This window comes from Cygnus olor, chromosome 2, assembly GCF_009769625.2.
Source record: "Cygnus olor isolate bCygOlo1 chromosome 2, bCygOlo1.pri.v2, whole genome shotgun sequence".
NCBI classification, from domain to species: domain Eukaryota; kingdom Metazoa; phylum Chordata; class Aves; order Anseriformes; family Anatidae; genus Cygnus; species Cygnus olor.
Window position 1 is genome coordinate 35,116,214 of NC_049170.1, and position 20,651 is coordinate 35,136,864.

The 20,651-nt window shown below is 41.8% G+C and overlaps 1 long non-coding RNA gene across 1 annotated transcript; it reads right to left on the reverse strand.

Annotated features, from left to right (window-relative positions):
- Nucleotides 1-17,479: 17,479 nt before the first annotated feature.
- LOC121066651 lies at nt 17,480-18,809 on the reverse strand. The gene is made up of 2 exons (XR_005817906.1): nt 18,432-18,809; nt 17,480-17,875 (listed from the first exon to the last, which is right to left on the reverse strand). It is a non-coding gene; the product is annotated as an uncharacterized LOC121066651 (long non-coding RNA).
- Between the last annotated feature and the right edge of the window lie 1,842 nt (nt 18,810-20,651).

The window sequence follows — 20,651 nt, forward strand, 5'->3', positions numbered from 1 at the left end:
GGAGCGGACAAATGTTCATAAGGAAAAAACTCAACGTGAAGATGCTCGGTGAAAGCAAGCTATTTCCCAGACAGGTGTCACTGGGAGAGGACCTCTGCTATGGGCTGGTTTCCCACCAGTTTGTTGGCTTGGCTGACAGGACACTGAAGCTTCAGAGAACTGCACAGTTTCTGCAATATACATCTCCTTTCAAAGCAGGACAGGAACCCTGAGGGGGTTTGTGCTCCTTGGAAGCCCTGGGAGTTTTAGAAACCCCTGGGAAGTTTGGTTCAGCCCTGCAGCTGAGTGTCTGGACACTGTTAAGTCCTTGGCTTGTGCTAGAGTTATCAGGGCTCCCAGGGTCTCTGCATGAAAGTTTCCTCTAGACAGAGGTGAGAGGGAACCAGGCGCCTGCAAGCCCTGGGAGTGAGTGAGTGAATCAGCTGCCTCTGGGAATACACTCTCTGGAGTGTATGCACTCTGAATATGTGTGACAAAATGATTAAATTATATCTAAATGAGACCCTGTCTGACTCTCCCTACTAAATTGAATGACTGTATCCTTCATGCTGAAAGAGATTCCCTTCTCACCCCGAAGTGGCTGTATTTATCATGGATCAGACGTCCTGAATTTTGAATAGTGATACTTACAAAATTCATATTGAAAAGAAAACTTTTTTTTTTTTCAAATTGAGACATCAAAAACTCATGTAAAATGTTGAAAACGTAGTATAAAAAATATTTCCTGTTTCTCTTCCAAAACCTTATTTTTGCCAACTCAGATGAGTTTTATGAAACATTTCATATTTGATGAAATTGCATATCTTGAGGGAGTGATAGCCTGCCAAAGTTTTGGGGTCCAGCTCTAACTGCATCTCTGTCAGCTACAGCCATGCTGGGACTTAAGAAGGGCTTAGCTGGGCAAAATGCCATGGTTGGAAAATCCCATAGATTTCTGTTTCTTCCATGGGATTCATCTGGCTGGTGAGAGGAAAATGGAGCTCACTTTGTATCCAAGCCTGGAGGTTTGATTTACCTCTGCAGAACCCTTGCAAATATATTTGGTGCCGTGTGGGTTTAAGTCAGTCTGGCAAGACACACCTCGTGCTGGCCCTTGCCCAGGAAAGTATTTAAGCACATGCTTTAAGGAAAGCATGCGATTAGTCCCATTGAGGGCAGCTGGATGGGACATTTCTGCAGCGCCTGGTCCTGGGGCGCACATCTGGGGAACACATTCGGCCGCGTGAGCTGTTACAAGCGGCGCAGGTAGGGCGGCCGAGCAGTCTCAGTTGGGGTTATCTCTAATGATGTACATGTATATCATCTAGCATAATGGGGCCACGACCTAGCCTAATAGCTACACACGCACATACGGAGCAGGCATAAGAAGAACGTTGTTTGAGCCACGGTGCAGAAGTGCGCAGGGATGACTGGTGGTGCACCCGAGCTGAAGTTACTTAATCCCCTGCCAGAGGGCAGAGGACATGCAGTGTAATGGGGTAATTTATCTTTAGCCAGGGCAAATGAGGCGCTAATACTGGGAGTCAGCCCGCCTTGAGGAAGCTGAGCAAGGGTTTTCTTTGCCCTTTTATCCTAAGTGAGCGAGAACATTAAGCCATTTGTGAATTACGCCACGTTTTGTCCAGAAGAATGTCAAATAAGTGAATGTATTACATAATATGCTCTATTTACTGTACCACTTATAGGCTTTTTCAACCTCAGATTACTAGGTAGACACAGACTGCAGCTGGCAATGTCCCTTTCTCTTTGAAATTCTGGTCTTTTAACAATAAAACTGCAGCGTTACTTTATCCCCAGCAGCAGCACATGGGCAACACAGATACAACCAAAGATCAAGTCAGTTATATTCAGACCTAAAATTACTGAACACCAACTTCACAACTCTTTCTTCATCCAAAGATTCTTTGGAATGAAAGTTTATTTTAATGTCACAGTGATATCCCTCGTGTCCCTGAAGCACCAAGAACTCAGTCATGGTCCCACGGGTCCTCCTTGCTCTGAACTGTCAGACGGGCCAATGCACATGCACGTGCAGAGAGGAAGGGTCTGGTGTCTGCAGTGCTCTTGCAGCAAGTACCCTCTGCACCTCTTTGGATGCAAAAGAGAGCTTGGAGGAAGCCAGAGAGGAGGGCTTAGAAAGCTTTTCCTAACCATGCCTGAGGAGGTAGCCTCTAGAGAAAGTGTGCTGTCCTTGAAACACGCACTTACCCAGTGCACCTGTGGTAAAAACCAAACGCAGGTAGCTGCTCTCAGCAGTCAATGTGTGGCACAGGCACCTCACAGGCTGCAGGTCTCAGTCCAGGTGAATCTCACTGAGACTTCCTCTCTCCACAAAATCCCCCCTTGGGAAAACTGCTCTTCCAGTTCAGCCCCAGCTAACTACTTGTAATATGGCAAGATGAATTTTGATGAAAGTGCTTGTCTGAAAAATGAATGATTATCCAGTAGGTACTAATGCCAGGAGCTGACTGGAAGCACGTGATGACTTGTGGATGCCAATCCAAAATATGGCCACAACCTGCTTAGGTAGGAGAGTCATCTGATTCATAAAACCCAAACAATCAAATAATGCTAGTTATCTTTCAGAGATGCCCTCACTGTTCATAAATATATACAGCCCAACCCTTCAACCCCTCACACTGTGTAGAGTCTTCTGTTTGGTACAAAAAAGCAACCTGAAATGTCACTAAACCAGAATGACATGTCATGCTTCTTGCAGTGTTATAAGGGCATTGCAATGTATGGGCATGGTCATCCAGCATGACTTTTTACAGAGAATGGAGACCTCTTAAACAGCTACAGTGACAAAAATTGCACTCTCAGCACATACAGCTGTTAAGCAACAACCTGGAGCCTCCTTAGTAGTAAAGCTGTGATGTTGGAAACAGCATAAAAGTGATAACATGATAACAGGATTAAATATTTGGTACTTCTTCATGGCTTGACTTCAACAGGAGACACGTGCCCCCTCACTCTCCCAGGATGCAGCCCATTTTGTTTTAGTATTCAGTATAAGGCTTGTTGAGTTAGGGATGTCATATTGGCTGTTAAAAAGAAATGTCAACAGAGTCTGTGAGAAATGCCATGTTAGCTCACTGTGTCCCAGACCCAGCTGCTTGGAATTGGCTGGAGACATCTCTAGCTTTTGAAATTAATAATTTGAAAATGATGCTCTGCCTGGTGGTAATGACTCCATTCTGTCTTCAGAAGTAAAAGAAACTGTTCAAAACAGCAGTTGCTACATCAAAGTAGGTCTCATTATGTGATATTGTAATGCACAAGCATAGGTACTAGTGTCACGGATGCTATTTTATAACTGCTTAACTGCAGAAGTAATGATACAACAGAAGGTGGGAGTGAACATTAGCAGTGATCTTTATTCTGCTTGATGTTCTCAGGGTATATCAAATTTTGTCTTTCTTTTACATATGCTGCAACATGCTATATTAAATCTCAAGAGCAAAAATTAAGAGCAGCTATTCTCACATGCATAAAACGTGGAATAGATTTTTTTTTTTTTTTTGACAAGGACAGGTTTCTGAAAAGAATGTTATGCCATACCTATGAAAATCTTGCAAACTCTCAAACCAGATTCAAACCAATTTCTTCAGTAAAGCCTTTGTTCAGGGAAAGACTAGAGGTGGCTGTGGGGTGTTTTGTTTGTTTGTTTATTTTGTTTTTAATTGCCTTAAATTAGGAGGTAGTGTTGAAAAGTGTTTCACATTTAACTTTTATTTTTCTGCAGATACAGTAAATCCTTACCAATGCACTGTATTAAAGACATCATTTTATAAAGAGATGTGTGCAAGAGAAGAAGCAAAGGGAAAGATATTCACAGAGGTTATGGGAAGAAGACCTGAAAGACTCACATGGAATTTCAGATCCACATCAAACACTGCGAGCAATAGAAAGTCCTCTATGCATATTTCCCCAACAGCCAGTAGCTCCAGTTTTCCAGCGCCCTGGGTTACATTTTAATCCAAAGGCATAACACTCTCACTGTTTAAATAGATGATCAATCAGAAAGGCCATTCTTGGGTTCACTTACACTCCACATAGCCATGGTCAACCATTCAGTACCTTTGACCTGACCTTTGAACAGAAAAATGCGAAGACAGCAGCAGCCGGGTTTAGAAAGAAAAGCACCTAACAAAAAGGCAATGAAACATTTTCATAACAATAGGAACTGTTTCATAAAATGCTGACTCCAAGCTAGACGTAGAAATCTGCCTGCTATAAGATGAAACTGCTCACAGGGTTAGTCAAATTCAAGGAAAGTTTTAATACGTAGCAGCTGCTGAAAGCAAAATCTTGCAGGGGTTAACTTACAACCATGAAAAAATTATGAGGTTAATGACTCTGGCATGTAATAGAAACTGTCTTTCTGCTGTGATTATGCTAGGATATTGCCTTTGCCATTTTTAAACGCAATGCTCCTGATCTGAAATTGAAAATCCTACGTACAGGCAGCACAGAAATATGGTGGTAATTCAGTCGGTCACATACAGGCCAGCTTTTCTTAAATCAGTGCTTTGAAATGAATGTGTCCTTCAGATCTGGCATGTGTTTGTTATTTGTGGGGGTTTCTAGAGGTATTGTGATTAAAATACCTATTTGCCAATTGCCTCATTTGTCTTGGTTTATCAGATTACAAGATTAAATTACAGTCTTCCCAGCTTTAAGGGAGTTTAGATGTAATTCACTTTTTTCCTCTCCCTCTCTCTCACTGAGATTACATTAATTTCTAATTCTGTGAATAAACTTTAAATTTATTTCATGGAAAAGTAACCAAAGTGCTGTCCTCATATGAAGTATATAGGAAATTTTACAGTGGATCTTTTCAGTCATGTGGCTCTGAATTTAGAAATAAGTGTATTTTTATGTATTTATTAATTCTACAAACAACTAAACTAACATTTTTTATTATTTTTTTTAAACTAGGGTCCAAAATTGCATCTATACTGTAAGAAGGAAATTTGGCAAAAAGTTCAATAGAACACATTGCTTGCAATGCTGAAACATTCATTCGTATTTCTTAACCCAATTCCTGTGAAACACATGATGGTACACTTGTGACTATATGTAAGTGGCTTGTACAGCCGGAACCTCCGCCCAAAAAGGAAACGGAGTGAAAAACACACAAATGCTGCACGTAGTAATTTAAGATTTAATGCTATGGCATTTAAAGACCATGGTGAAAAAAGTAGCTTAAGATAAATCTTCCGAAAGTCATCTTCAGTGAGCACTCAGCTGTGTGTTTTACATATTGTTGCATTTTGGAAGGGATTATTTACTTCTTGCAACATATGGACTCTACTTTTATCTCTAACAGAATTGTTATATGTATGGATATCTATGCTTTACAAACTATATTCTGGGAACTAATCTGCACTTTCTTCAGTTTACACCCATAATGAGATATCGCAGTCATTTTACCATCAGCCTCCCTGGGGCGAGTCCATTGGTAAATACAAGTTCATGCAAATACACGTGCCTATGCACATGTGGTGGGGCAATCACCTCTAGAAGCCACTTCTGAATATTCATTCCTTTCCCTTGAATAAGCAGATAAATCAGCAGCAGAGATGCAATATATTTTAACTCCTCTCTGTCTGCTCAGTTTTCTTCCTGCCTGCATCTTGGCTCAGCCTTTGGCCCCTCTCTGGGTGCCATAGGGGCAGCAAGGTGGCAGGGAGCTGCTGCATCACTGGTGCCTCGTGCACAGGGACATTTTCCTGGGTATCCTGATGAGGACAGAGTGGGGATAGAGACATGCAACCCACGTCCCCGTTCACTTCACTCTCTAGCACCCTGTTGAGGATGTGGCTGGCCAGAGGAACTCCCCAGGTGGTGGCCTGCTGCAGTGCCTCTTTATAAGGCTGCACGGCTTGACAGCTCCAATTTTACAGCTGCTTCCCCGCAGCCAACATACAGGGCATGTTTCAAAGTGCTGAGTGGCCCGAGTGCTTCCTCCCAGGGGGGAGGAAGCCAGTTTTCCCCATCAGCTCCCCTTTCCCCAGGCTGTCCCTCACCCCTTCCTGTGCCATCAGGAGCTGCCAGTGTGGGGGTGACAAATGGCCCAGGCACCTGAGCATCCCTGGGAGCACACCGCGAGGCACAGGGTGCCAGCCTGGGCACAGGACCAGGAGCAATACCCTGGCACCCCCGGCGAGCAACATGACAGCACGCCTTTGCTTCATGGCCTGCGTGCTCGCAAAGTCTCTGACAGTCCTGTCCAAACAATCCCGTTGGACAAAAATGCAAACAACTTTACACACAGGAGGTCTTCTTAAAAATGCCTTTCATTTCTAGAAGGGGAGAGATTTGGGGTCTGGGCTGCGGTGAATTAACATGCTGACCTTTTATCTTGAGAGGCCACTGATGTTTGAAGACAGCCCAGTTCTTGAATGAAATTGCTTTGGGTGGTCTTGGTCTGCTTAGGAAAGACATTTTTTGTTGTGCTGAAAATAAGGGCATAAGAGTACACAGGCATAAACAGTGAATTCAATCTCTCCGCAAAGCAGGGGAGGGGGCCTTAGGCCAAAACAGAGGTGCATTAACGAGCTTACATCAACCAAAAGAAATGACTAAGTACCTGTGAGTTATATTGGTATTAACTGCAATTGTCATGTATGGCTCTATTGATTTAATGTAATAGAAAATGCACAGTGTGATAAAATAAGGTATTAATATCCTTTTATCAGCCAAAAGTAATTTTCAAGCATGAATATATTGTGAGTGTATGAAATTGAAACTCACTGACGAATTCTGAGAGAATTACTCTCATTATCGGCAATTTCAAGTAAAAACAGGAATAATGATGTGGTTTATGTCTATGTTTGCACAGCTCTCCCACCCCCTAAAAACTTTTTCATATCACATGTTTGTACCAGGTAGAAAACAGAGAAACTCCATAGAAAATCTATGGCCTTCCTTTTCTCATAGCCAGCTCTACAGAAAAGAAAAAAAAAAAAAAAAAAAAAAAGCATTTAGGAAATAGGAACTTTTGGTACATGGTGCAGATCTCTGCATGACCCAGACTCTCTTTCCCTATTGCCAGGTTTTGGGGATCTTTGTGTTTCTGTGCCCCCTCTTGCCATGATGTATATGCAGAGCAGTATCTGCTGATCACATTACTTTCTGTTACCATATGCCACTCGAAAAACAAATTTTAGAAATCCTGAGCAGTACAGCAAGCCTGCTGGCTTCCCAACCTGCCTTGACATATGCAGGAGAAGATTTAAAGCTGTCAGGTTGTTGGATGGTTGCCATGGGATTTCAAAAGGGGAGAGAGAAATCCCCCAGCAAGGCGCAGATGGACAGCTTGCTGCAGTGGCTGGCCTGACCTTTTTCTCCGGGTACCCCTCTGAGAAAGCACCCCTGAAGATCTTGGTTAATATTATTACCTTTAAGCCTGATTCACCTTGACATTTTGGGCAACCTAGATGGGGAACTCAGCATATGATATTAGTCTAAGTCAATGCACAGACAAACACCTGAACTGCTGTCTGAACTCTCCGACTGACCAGGGCAAGTACAACTTATTACCCTGGGGTAAATATACAATGCAATCCACATGGGAACTGTACATACGTGCCCTTGCCATGTCTGCTTTCTATTTGGCTAAGCACACATGAAGCTGTCACCGGTGCTCCCGCTTTGGTTGACCTCTGTGCTATTTGAACTATTTGTCTTGCCGGTTGGAAATTTTCTGAGCAAAATAGCCTAATTGGCCTTGATTAACAAGCATCTGGTGCGAGTACAAATGGTTATTTGAGCAATAATGAGAAAGAACATGGGGAAGCAAGTTGGCGGCCTAATTTCTGGCAATTGATTCATTCCCCATCCCCAGCTGCTGAATTCCTTTTTCTGGCAAGTTGGGGGAGGCGTTTCCCTCCCAGCAGCCAGGAATCCTGCCTTTTCAAACCAAGCCCCTGCCATTCCTTCCCACTGCTTTGCCATGCGAGCAGGGGTCTCCAGCCCAGCCCTTTACGTGATGTGCAGTGTGAGGGCGTGTAAAACTGGACTGCATCGTTTGTAGCCACACTCATCAAAGAAAATGCAAAATATTACAAAAGCAGCAATAGTTTTCCCCTTATCTTTGTACCTGATTTTAAGTCTGTGAAATGCCTGTTCTTAAATAATGCCTAAAACACATGTGCCTTGGATGATTCAAGCTTGGGATTTAGGACTATATAAGTAAATAAGCTTTCTGAAACTCCCAGCTAGTTTCTGAAACTCAGCATAGGTTCAAAAATATATTTCTTATTTTCTTTAGCTGGGTGGGCTATTTCACATTCTCTCTGAGGGGAAATAGCTCTCCTTTCTCGTGTATGCCTATATACACAGAAGATACTTTCTGACTTTTCCAGTGGTGCGACTGTAAATGAAAGCCGTATAAGTTTTTTGGAACGTGTGGGAAGAAAAGCCTCTGCTTGTATCAAATTATAAGCAGGTATGACATGGCAGGAGTGCAACATATTCATATTAAATATGGTATATGTATCCAGCTAGTATATGTGTATGAAACTGGTCACCTTTGCCACAAAATGTGGTCATGGGATGAGGGTTCCTACTGAGAGATATAGTAGAATAGCAGTATGGCCATATAGGTGTTAGGTAGCTGCTTTTTCCCTGCTCTCAATAATGGAGACATGGAAAGATAAACTTGAGAAATGTCTGGTATTTTGTCCAGTGGAGCACTCAAAAACCTGAGGTCTTTTTCAGAAATGCTGGCCTTAAAAAAAAAATAATAGGACAATGATTTGATTTCTTGATGAAAGCTAAAATTGAAAACTTTAAAACTTGGCACTCATGAGGAAAAATGAAATTTTTCTAAACTGTCAGCATTTCAGAGCTGAAGCACATCTCCCTGAGCAGCACTGATCTCAACATTCTCCCCCTCATGGGCTCATACCTCTCATTATGGGCCAACAGACCCATTATGGGTCTAAATTACATTTTTTGTAGCTGCACAGGTTTGCTTTTTAAGTCTGTTTTTCATCTAGTCCAGGCTTTTGCTATGTGCATTTGCAATACTGTTAATAAACACATTTTGCATTTCTATTTGGTTTACTTAAAAATATAGATGAGAAGTCAGCTATAGGTGCTACATGGAAGATATTGCTTCAAGGGAGAAATGGCAAAGTCCAGCCTTCAGTAAGTACTGTATATCACTCTCACAGTACTAATAAAATATTGATTTTATCATAATCACTTTGAAAATGAAAAAAATATATATCTCCAAAACAAGGCATTCTTCAAATATCCAATGAACCTTGTGTTAAAAAGTTCAGGCTTAGCAAATGGGCTATAAGGTTACACTGAGGATCAAGTTTACACACTGTAGTGCCCACTGGCATATATTTCTTTAAGTACACATTTTAAAAAGCATGTGCAGAAATTGCTCTGTATAAAATTCCAGTGACTGGAACTGAGAGCAGATTTTCATCCCATTCCTAAATTTTGCAAAATTAATGCATACTCAGCTACATGGAATAAACATCGATGTATGTTACTCCTACAGATGGTAACACTCAGTGCATATCTTTGTTGAAGGATTTTTCTAATTGCTGCTTTGCATGAGTGAGGAATGGTGACTAGTTTCTCTTAAAAAGCAGGTAAATGCAGAGGTTACCAGTATTTCTGCCAGCGCTGAATAACATCTGATGCAGCATGCACTTGCACAAAGCACCCCATCTGCAACATCTGCTGTGGCACAGGGCAGCAGTTGCTCTGTGTTGGTAAGCCAACCTGAGGTGAGCTTTTTAATGAGTGCTAATTTAATGTCGAGTTACAGGCTCTTGTTTTCTATACTATAGCATTATAAATCTCTCTGCCTTACTGCCGCTCCTGTGCTCTATGGAAGAAACTGACAAGTAGCAGCTACAGTGCTGCGCGATGATAACCTCAAGTATAAAATTGCCACGATAACATTTAGTCATGGTAGACCTACAAGAGACAGAAATGTGCTTCTGTGTTTGGGAGATTGCCAGCTGGGGAAGGCAGAACTGTCAAGATAAAATATCTAAGGAATGAGGTGTTTAAAAGAGAGTATGGGATATCCATCTTTCACTAAGATACATTAGGAAGCCATTAAGGAGAGGTAAAGAAGTTTATAGTAGAATTTGCTGGAGACAAAAATGTGTAAGCCCTACCATTTAAGCCTGATAATTGACAGAGCAGCACATCTGCAGCAGCTGAAAGATGCCTTTCTAAACAGCAATTCGCTAAAGGGATGGAGTGGCTGGGAACTGAACTAAATGGTTCACTTCAGGAGCCGGCATTTTGGGCCCTTTCATTCACTCTGCTTCTTACCAACGAAAAAGGAACATTAAAGCTCTTCAAAGAGAAAACTGTGTCTCTTGAAATTCTTTCTCAAAAGGCCTGAGGGGAAATCTGGAGGGTATTTTGCAGTGAGTTCAAAAACTAAAGGAGATCATCACTTTGAATTTTTAGCTACCTAAAGGCTGAAATAGGCCCTAAAGTTTTCTCTAATAAAAAGGAATACAATAGCAATGTATGTATTAAAGCCTTACTCTGGTCATCGTCTTTGTATTTTGTCACTATATAACTGAAAAACTCAATATCACTTAATCACCTGAGCTATCCATTCTCTCCCATTATTAAAAGTAATGGTTCACAAGACTAAAATGCAGGGAATTATTTGTAATAGAGGTTGTCTGAGACAAAGAAACCAGAATCAGGGCTTACAGAGTTGACCTTGTTTATCCATGCCTGAAATACAATGAAATCTAACTGACAGCAGGCTGAAATTTATTTTTATATTCATGTATTCTTGGAGTTAATTTCCAGCATTAACTTCCTATCACATTACTTTTTCTTTTGGCATCAGCTGGAGCTGTGATTAAGAAAATATTCTTATCTATAAATATCCTTTCTAATTACAGGGAAATGACACATTATTTTTATTCTTGACCTTGTGATTTTCATTTCATTCTAGATTTTTAAGAGATTCAGCTATTCAACTATGAACAGCAAACTGTTCATCCCTCCAATTCTGTGCTAAAATATCACTATGCTGATGATTTTCTGTCCATTTAATTCTATATTTCACCTTCAAGATGCTTGCTAGGACAATTTGTCTTGCAAAGGCTCTCCAACAGCTGCTCACTGCGGCATGTCCAGGCTTTCCAAACTGGTGTTACTGTCCCCTCCTTCTCCTCCCTGCTGATAATGACCTCTCAGTTAAACCCATTTGCTCCACTCACTGCTTTGGACAAAGGTGAACACAAATACAGTCTCTGAAAGTGTTTCATGGGGGATCTGAGGCAGGGTCCTTGATGTTTGTTGGCTTTGAGGAAGGATCTCTTAAAATTTGAACCCCAGCTTACCTCCGCACATCAAAAGGACTGAGATGTGCTACATGGCCTACAAAATAACTGTGTGGTCTTAGGCAGAAGAAGCCTTGGCCAATGCTCTTTAGGAAAACTATATTTACAGTCTGAAGAGCAAGGCCAGGTTTGAGTGCAGCCAGGGTAAGCAGCTGCACGGCTCAGGGAGGAAACGAGCTCACATCCTGCTCCCCCCTGGCCTTTGCCAGAGGGCCGGAGGCTGGGCTGGTGGCCCTGCCAGGAGCGGGTTTGGAATGTGTGAGGGGGCAGCCACTGCTGGCATGGAGGAATGGAGGCAGGGAGCCGAGCACCTCCTGGCATACCAACATTGTCCCCCCGCGCCTCCTGTCCCAGCTGGAGGCAGCACCAGGAAGCCTCCTCCTGCAAGGCCAATGCTGGGCACCCGGCCTGGGTGTGTTTGTACCTTTCCCCTTCCTTCTCCACTGGCAGTGGTGGCCCACGCTGAGGCCTCGCATGGCTGAGAACTCTTGAATGTGTTCTGCAGTCAACTTGGCTGACACCTGGCACGTTCTTCTGACCTCTGGAGGTGTCAGCTCTTGTGTGATGAAGAGCAGCCCACGTGGCATGCCACGCTGCTCAGGTGAACTCTTGTGGAGAGGCTATGCCGACCTACCGTCCTGCAGCAACAAATTGAGACAAAATTATTTTGGGGAGCAAAGACTTGCTGTTCCTCCTGCTAAGGCCAGGTGTGCACTTGAGTAACTGCACAGGTTTCGTCTGGAAGACACTCAATTTGCACCACTCTAAATTACAGCAGAACCAAGTGGAAAAGGTCAGTTCACCAGCCAGTAGCAACCAAAAAAGCTCAGCTGAAATCAGTCTAATCCAAGTGCACGGTGAGCTCTAAGTGAGTGGGATGAGCTACCACTGTGTTTCACACTGAACTGCAAAGCCACATTTCTTGAAAATGTCGCTGACTTTCCACTCCCAGTCTTAACGTATGGGCATGACTCCCACACAGTAAAAACCAGCAACTTGTTGCCTAGTTTGGGACAATCATCGGGAAACAAATACCCAGGTTATTTTATTGGAGAACCTTCATATCCTGTGAGCAAAAAAAAGCCAACAATGAGCGATCTTAAAGTGAACCACTGCACACACAAATTGTGCAAAGGAGCCCTTGTCTTCGGGGCTCCACTTCAACAGGAAGGGATCAGTATAATTTGGATGGCTTCCACCTCAGCAGCAGCAGCAGCAATCTTCCCAGTGCAGTCTGCTTAACCTGGACAAGGGAGCACTAAATTAAGAACAAAAGGGGAGAACAAGAAGATGGGACAAATGAACATTCATTTAGAACAAAAATTAATATGTCAAGAACAAAATTAATCAAGACACCTAAGGACATTAAGAGAATAAATTCTTGAATTGCTTGTACACTAATGCCAGGGGTCTAGGTAATAACATAAGAAACTGGAAATGATCTTTTACGAGCATATATTCAACTTCAAGTTGGCCTTAATGAAACTAGGGAGAAAATTTTACTTGATCAGAATGTTAAAATCACCAGTTACAATCTGTTTAGGAAGGGTCAGGTTGTGGAAAGTAGCATTACACATTCTGAATCACTGACAACTCAGCAGCGAAAGAATTTCTATATCTATGGATCAGTCTCTTGAGACACAAAATGAGAAATGAAATATAAATTGCAGTCTATTACTGACCATGATATAACACTAGAAAACAGGGAGACTAACTCCAAAGGTTTTCATGGCTAGCATGCTCTGAGGAAAAACACTATTATAACAGGAGACATCACTCTGAAACAGGCTGAAAATTGCTCACAATGTTATGGTGGTCTTAGAATTTATAAAAATTGATATACAAAAATCTCAGGTCAAACAGTCTTTCCTCTTGCATGGGAGAATTCTATTTTACATGTAGATCTGAGAAAAGAAGTGGAATTGATCGCAGAAATGGTGTGGAATTCATTTAAATTTTATATTTAAAAATAGCATGTAATCTACGTGTGTTTTATCTAAAATAGACATCTCAGCTTCTTTTGCAATCAATGGATGGAGCTATGTATCTCCAGGAGATGATTTATCCCATCCTGAGAGAGGTATGTAACCTATAAGGGGTGAATTCCCTCTGGAATGACCAACTCTCTTAAAAAAACTATTAGCAGAGCCTTCCATCTAGCTGGGGACACCTAGCCTTCAGAAATCAAAATCTGGAGGAAGTGAATCCCATTCAAACAGACCCCAGTACCTGGATGTGCCTATTTCTAGTGGGACTTTGTCAAGATTTTGTTTAAATCCTGCTATTCTGATAGCAGGATTTAACTCAAACGGTGGAACAGTCCCACTGAGTAGGAGAGATTGCCTGGTGGCACATCTCTCTAAGAGAACCTTCGGATCTTCTCTCTCCTTACTGGTGATATCTCAGAGCAAAGTGAGAAGGACTAAGGTGTTTCTACCCCATGACACCATTTAGACACTATTTTGCCCCTTTTTTCCAAGCCAGTTAGCAACAGGATAACAGGCCCTCATGCAGGACAGACGAGCTGCCCAGGGCTGTGGGAAAAGCAGGGGAGCTCTAAGATGATTATAATGCATTTATATACCTTCTCAATGGTCCAGATGAGGGGCTCTGGCCTAAGGGAACAGCTGACATTCAGTCAGAGCAGACTATCAAATGGATGCTTAATTTTCCACTCTCTTTCATCTTCACATGTTTAATTATGTGCCATTCCATGAGTCTGCTTTATTTTTGCTTTCTTTAGGAGAAACAGGAAACAAACATAAAAGGGCATATGTAATTGGTACAAGGGGAAAAAACGGTATTCAGCTCCCATAAACTTTAGTTTGTTTTGAACACTGAAATAACAGGGACATTTTATAGATTGGGCAACAGATCTGCATGTCCTCAGAACCTCACCCCCCAAAAAAGAATGGAGATTTTATTTTTGTGATGAGGGAAAATTCAAACACGCACCTGGTTCCACACTTATCTGATGAGCCAAACCAAGGCACACTTGTCTTTCCATCTGGACTTTCATCTCGACTCTCATCTGGACATTTCAATTTCCCTTTGAAGTTGAGGCTGTGTCTTTTGATTTGTAGTGTTTGAACGGGAATGCCACTGTTGTATCAAATGATTTCAGGGAGGGAACAGCACAGCGCTTGGGCTTACCATCAGTTCAATAATAGCAACATCACTCACATATAACTTTGTTTCGCTGGCTGATATTAAGAAAAATGGTTGCTTGCAGAATGATGCACAGGTCTGTCAAATATACACATACATGCCCTTTGGACTGAAAATGATTTTGTTTTATAGCACCAATTCGATGATACAAAGTTCATAAATTTGTATTAGGAATGTGATTGCATCATTCTGATCCTGTGGTGTGAAATCACAAGAGAAAAGAACCCAATTACTGCAAAAAACACTGGAAGTTTTGCGTAAAAATCAATGGCAGGATATGACCCATAGTTTGAAAACTTTAAGCATGTAAAAAGGACTTAAATCTTTATGATGAAGATTATGGTTCTGGCCTCTAAAATAATAGCAAATATTAACTGCACCATCTCAACAGTTTTACGAGACAATAATCTGGTTCTGAAGTGGATAAACTATGAGGCTGAAGACTGGGTAGTTTATCTCAATGAGAGATCTGGAATACTGCCCACTAAAACAGAAGGATCGGTAGCATTATCAGCTGACTGAAATAAGTAAAATATATTAAACTAAAATTTAAGTAATTCAACAGCACTGGCCATAGGAAAAGTAGCTATAATTGGAGAAGCCAGAAGGGCAGGTTTCTGGTTTTGGATTCAAGGCTGGAAGAACATTAAATTTGTAAATATCGAGTAGGCAAGAGGCCACACTAGAAAGCTGATTGATTTGTGTCTGTTATAATGCCCCAAGTTTGTCTTAGCCTGCAGAAAATATTGGGGGGCATGGGATGGATATACTTCATGTAAATAGAAGATTAGAGGCCATGAAAGGAAGCAAGTAAATGATACCTATGTGACTAATTTTCTTTGTCATGCTGTAGACAACATGCTGCTTTTTTTTTTTTTCCCTCTGGGTAACACCCCCCCTTGTGTCCTGGAGCAGGCCAGATTCAATCACTGAAATGAGTTCAACAAAAATTCCCAAGGAAAGGGAAACCTTAAAAATGAGTTTGAGGTAGCAAGTGGTTATGCTGTGTGTGATAACTCTCTTAGAACATTTCTCTTTTGTGGCTTGAAAATATAGCAGGTATTAAAAAAAAAAAAAAAAAAAGAGAGAGAAAAAAAAAGGACTGACTGTGGAAGTGGTGAACAAAAATTCTTGAATGTGAACTTCATGTGACTTTTTACTTCCTGCTAGGTTTTGTCTTTGTGTTTATTTGTCTGCAGACATGGTCTTTACATAAGGAATGTAGTAAAAACAAGTTTAATGAAAAGGAATTCCTGAGAATGCTGTATGTACAGCTATAATCAGATACAATGAAACCACAAAAACTTCTGAAGGTGTGAGGAGAGCTGTGATTTTTCTCTCCAGGATATTGAAGTAAACCAGTTCTATTTTATCACAGGAAGAGAATAACATCTCAAATGGATTAATGTTGTTCTTCAATTTAAACAAAATTATGAGACACTGAAACAAAGGGGGACAAGACCTGGTTCTGCACATGCTGCACCGCTCTTGTGCTGTAGAGTTGGTTCTTGGTTCTGTCTAATGGCAGAAAAGGTTTTCACTGTGTCCTTTGGTGAAGTTAATAACTTTGCATCAGCGTAATGAATAGCACGGGATCAGGATCCCACCCTCTACCTCCAGCATGCTCTGGAAAAGCTGCTGTGCCATCAGGGGTCATGGGCCCAGTCCTGCAGAACTCACATTTCCTTCCTCTGAAAAAAAATGGAATGAAACCTGCTCTTTTATTGCCTGTTATACAAAGCTGGGCACCGAGAAGTGTTCTGAGCAAGCTGCTTTCCCTCTGAGCAGGGAAGTGCAGCCGTATTCTAGTGGCCACAGCTCGCGCTGGGAAAGCAGGTACACAGCAGCAGTGGTGGTGGTGCCCCCGAGCAAAATGGGACACTGGCTTCCAGTATTAATGGCATCATTCATGTGCAAGCAGGAGAAACAAGGCATGGAGCAGCAGTACAGCTCTCTTCAGCCTTGCCTACTAATTAGCTCCAGTGGTGGATTAAATGTTTATCATTAAAAAGAAAAAAAGGACCTTGCTACTTTCTGTGATGGTTCATTTCAGGTAACCTATTATCAGGAGCACCCGCTGGCATAGCCATTCCTTGGCTTGAATACGGATAATTAAGCCTAATACCAGCCTGCCTCGTTATGAGTTTGTTAGGGTATTTATTATTTTCTCCATTAATATGGGTGGGAGTCCCATCTGCACATGGAGAGAAGAATAGACCTCTGCTTGAGTCTGCTGCTTGGCAAGCCTCCAATTAAGTTAAACTTCAGAATTTGTCTTCAGGCTGATACGCGACAACACGTACGATAATGACCAGTTTCAGCTTCAGAGTGAAGCTGAAGTTGTACAGCTGCATTCCTGGCATCCAAAGAGCAGCTCACATGTGCAAAATATATTAGCTGCAATAATAGGAGCTACTTACATTAAAGCATCCTGAAAGCCTTATAGGAAACCCTTCCTCTAATGTTAGCAAGATGATTTATATATGTATCTGCAACGTGTCCCTAAGTTCTCTTTTCAGGAATCAAAGTGTACTAAAGTTTCACATTCCCAAGCTCCTTTTATTTCAACATGAAAGTGATTAAAGATGTTTATCTGAGCTGGAGAACCTTAAGACTGTACTGCTTTCATTGTAGGAACGATTAAATCGATCCCAGAGGGACTTCAGTCACATAAGAGAAGTATTTGAGAACTCTCCATTAACCCATTTGCCATTTTCTTAACAAGAGCCCCTAATGCATAAACAAATACCGTAAGTGTGACAGGAAAAACAACTGAAAGAACAAGATTTGCTAGAGGGAATGCTTTCCTGATATTAGTGACTGTATGGGACTTTGTAAGGAAGTTTTTTTTCCCCCTTTTTATCATGAAAAGGTATTCAGATTATTTGCTTTGATACAAAACATGATTTGGTAGAATGTAAAGACACTGGTTTGGCACACAGAAGAAATGTATCTGCAGCTAAATTATTTATTGCACATATTATATTTCAAGAACTGAAAACGCTAATCTTGGCCATAATAGTTAAAAGGCCAAATCTTACCCACTGACCAGAGTTTTGGAGAAATGCCATAGCAACACTTCACAGAAGGAATCAAAGCTTTATGTTCTGGCCTTATGAAGAAAATTTGTATTAACCAAGAAAAGGATAGAATTACAAGTGCTAAGCTTCATTGTAGAAATCTGCATGCTGAAGACCCCTCTTCATGGCACAATAGCGATCTTAGGACGTGCCACTGTGGTCTACTAGAGCCAACAGTGTAATTGCCTGCTGCTGCTTTCTTCTCTTGTTTGCAGGATTTATGGAGGAATGAAGGAGAGAGGCCAACCACCAAGCTGAAACCCATGTACTGTTCTAAAATGGACAGAAGAAAGAGACTTTCAATGAGCTGGCAAGCAAAGAACCAGCAGAGGATGTATTGCTGAGAGAGAGCAGCAGCCCTGGGACTGCTGCAGCCCAAAGGCTCGATTTGTAATCACTCCACTGCCTGAGTGTCAAAACCATTTGGCCCTCCAGGGTTTATAGAGTGATAAACAACTCTGTTTTGTCATTTCATGCCAAATTCATTGTATTTCTGCAGTGGAGGCTATAACTAATATGTAGTTAAAGGAGATGGAGACGCTCTCTGGTTTCTTGAGTTGGCAGGAGGAGTGATTTGGAGAGCAGTAGCTCAGCTGGGTGGGAGGGTGCACTGTGACCTCCCAGCTGCAAAGGGAGCAGTGCTAATGGGCTCCCTGGGAAGCCCTCTGGTTATGAGATTTCACCTGGAAACTAGAGCTGCACAGAGGATGAAACTTAGTTGGATCTAAGAAAAAAATATCAAAGCTCTCTCTTCATCGCATAGCCATTGGCAGAAACCTGCAAAACAAGAAATCAAAGGAGAAGAAATGTTTGGACAATATGGGCTTACCTGGAAGCTCTTTGAAGAGGTGCAATAAAGTGAAAGTTACTGCACCAGGCTGGAAGTCAAGGCCCTGCTTGCAAAGGTTGCCAAAATTAGAGATGAGGCAAGCATCAGGTAGTTGAACCATCTGCAGTGGTCACTACAAGACAGCTCAGCTGGCAAAAGGTTTCCATGGCTCAGCTTCTTGAAGGTGCATCAGTATTTACTGGCTGAACAGTCACTGGGGCTGATGTTCGTGCTATGAGATTTTACCAAATTGCCTGAACAGGATGAGTGCCTAATTTCCAACAACTTTAAACTCAATCTCCTTTCAGAGGGGTTGGAGGCCTGTCTTACACGGGTATTTCTGTAAATTCCACCAGTGACTCATCTGCATAGTGGAAAGGCAATTTGCAAGTCTGCCTTGCTTTGATAAGCTCCAGCATGGTGACTGGTCCTGGGAAGCTGGCCCCATGCAACCATCTCTCTGGCACCACTGAGTAACAATGCCTGGTAAGGGGAAGTGCTTTTGACCTCTGGGTCCCAGCCACTGCTTGCCCACAGATTTTTATCAAGGTCTTGCCAGGCTCATGAGCTTGGAAGTTTCTATTTTTGCACGTAGGAATGTGTTTCATTCATCAGGTTTCTCAAAAGCTCTTACAGCTGAAATTTTTTTGCTAACTCTAATCTTACAGCCGTGTCTGTAATGTTATGTTTGGAAAATGACGACACAGGACTCATCTATTATTGCATTGTTCTTAATTACTTTGTGTGGAAGATGTTGAGTGCTTTTCATCACAGGATAAGAAATTTTGTTGCTGCAGAGTGTAGCCTGATACTAGTCCTTACTGACTGGGGGGAAGGAGTAATTCCTGTATTCACTGGACGTTCATTTAGACTCCTTTTTATAAAGCATTACAACAAATTGGTCAGTAGGCTAAACTCCAAAAGGGCCACAGGCCCTGACCAAGTGTAATTCACTTGCATTTCAGGGATTGTAAGATTTGCCCTAACGTGACTAGCAGCAAATGAAATCAGCTCCCCATCCAACCCATTCGCTACATTGGTAATAAAGACAAATACATTTGATCAGATTCTCAGCTGGATCAATAGCAATTTGAGCAGCTGGGAGATCTCACCCACCTTGTTACTGTGAGCCAAATTTCCATGGGGATTACAGTCCAGCTTCCCTCAAGCCTGTACAGGTTTGTGTGCCCAAAGTCTGCTTCTTCACATGTGCAGGTGGAAAAACTACATGCTCAAAAATGAATCACTGAAAAGTTATCTGGATTATTTAAGCCAGATCTTCACAAGAACTAAGCAGATGCAATTCCCTGCAAATCAGTGTGGGTACAGCCATTCAAACCACTTCAAGTGAAATAGCTACTGACCTGTGAGGAAAGAGTATCTCTGTACCAGTACGTTAGCTTGCAATGCAAATTCAGGCTGGGGCCCCAAATCCCTGGTTATCCACACTGCCTGAAGGCTGGTAATTACCCTTCCTCTAGCCACAACTGAATGCATTAGCTTCCTGGCAGGAAAAGACCAGCACTGGGGAAAATGGGTTCACCTTTGAACCTTGCCTTTACAGGCAGAATGACCACAATTGTCTCGATTGCAAATTTGAGCACAACTTCCCAGAGAAATGTGGACATGAACTCTGGGTCCGAAATTAGGCTTACTAACAGCTCTGTGTTCCTAGCCTCCTCTACACACCAGAAACCCTTCCAATTAACTTTAGTATCAGTGGTGGGTAAAATAAAAGAAAAACAAACACAAGCAACCCAAAGCCCTGTATCATTGGTTTAGCTGGGGGTGGGGGTGAGGGAAGGAATCTCAGGAAAATGTACAGAACAGACTACTTTCTGATCTAGATCAACAAATTCACCAAATCAAAATATCAGAAAAGTTATTTCAAGAACTTGAAATTTTGTGATTCACAAGGTGAAACATATTAAGGAAAAACAAACAAACAAACAAACAAAAAAAAAACAGGAATTCAGAATACCGGTCAGATGTGTACTACTTACTCCTCTCCTGTATCAGCTAGGTCTACTTTGATTTAGCTGGCATGATATGAAATGAAGAAATGACTTTAAAATCCTATAAAATATCTGTAATCAGCTTGGCATGAGGAGTGTCATTTAACATGTCTGTGTCTATCAGATAACAGAAAGGAGCACAATCCTGACTGGAGCCTATTAAGATGCAAATAAGTATTAACAATCGATAGTAATTTCAGCATCC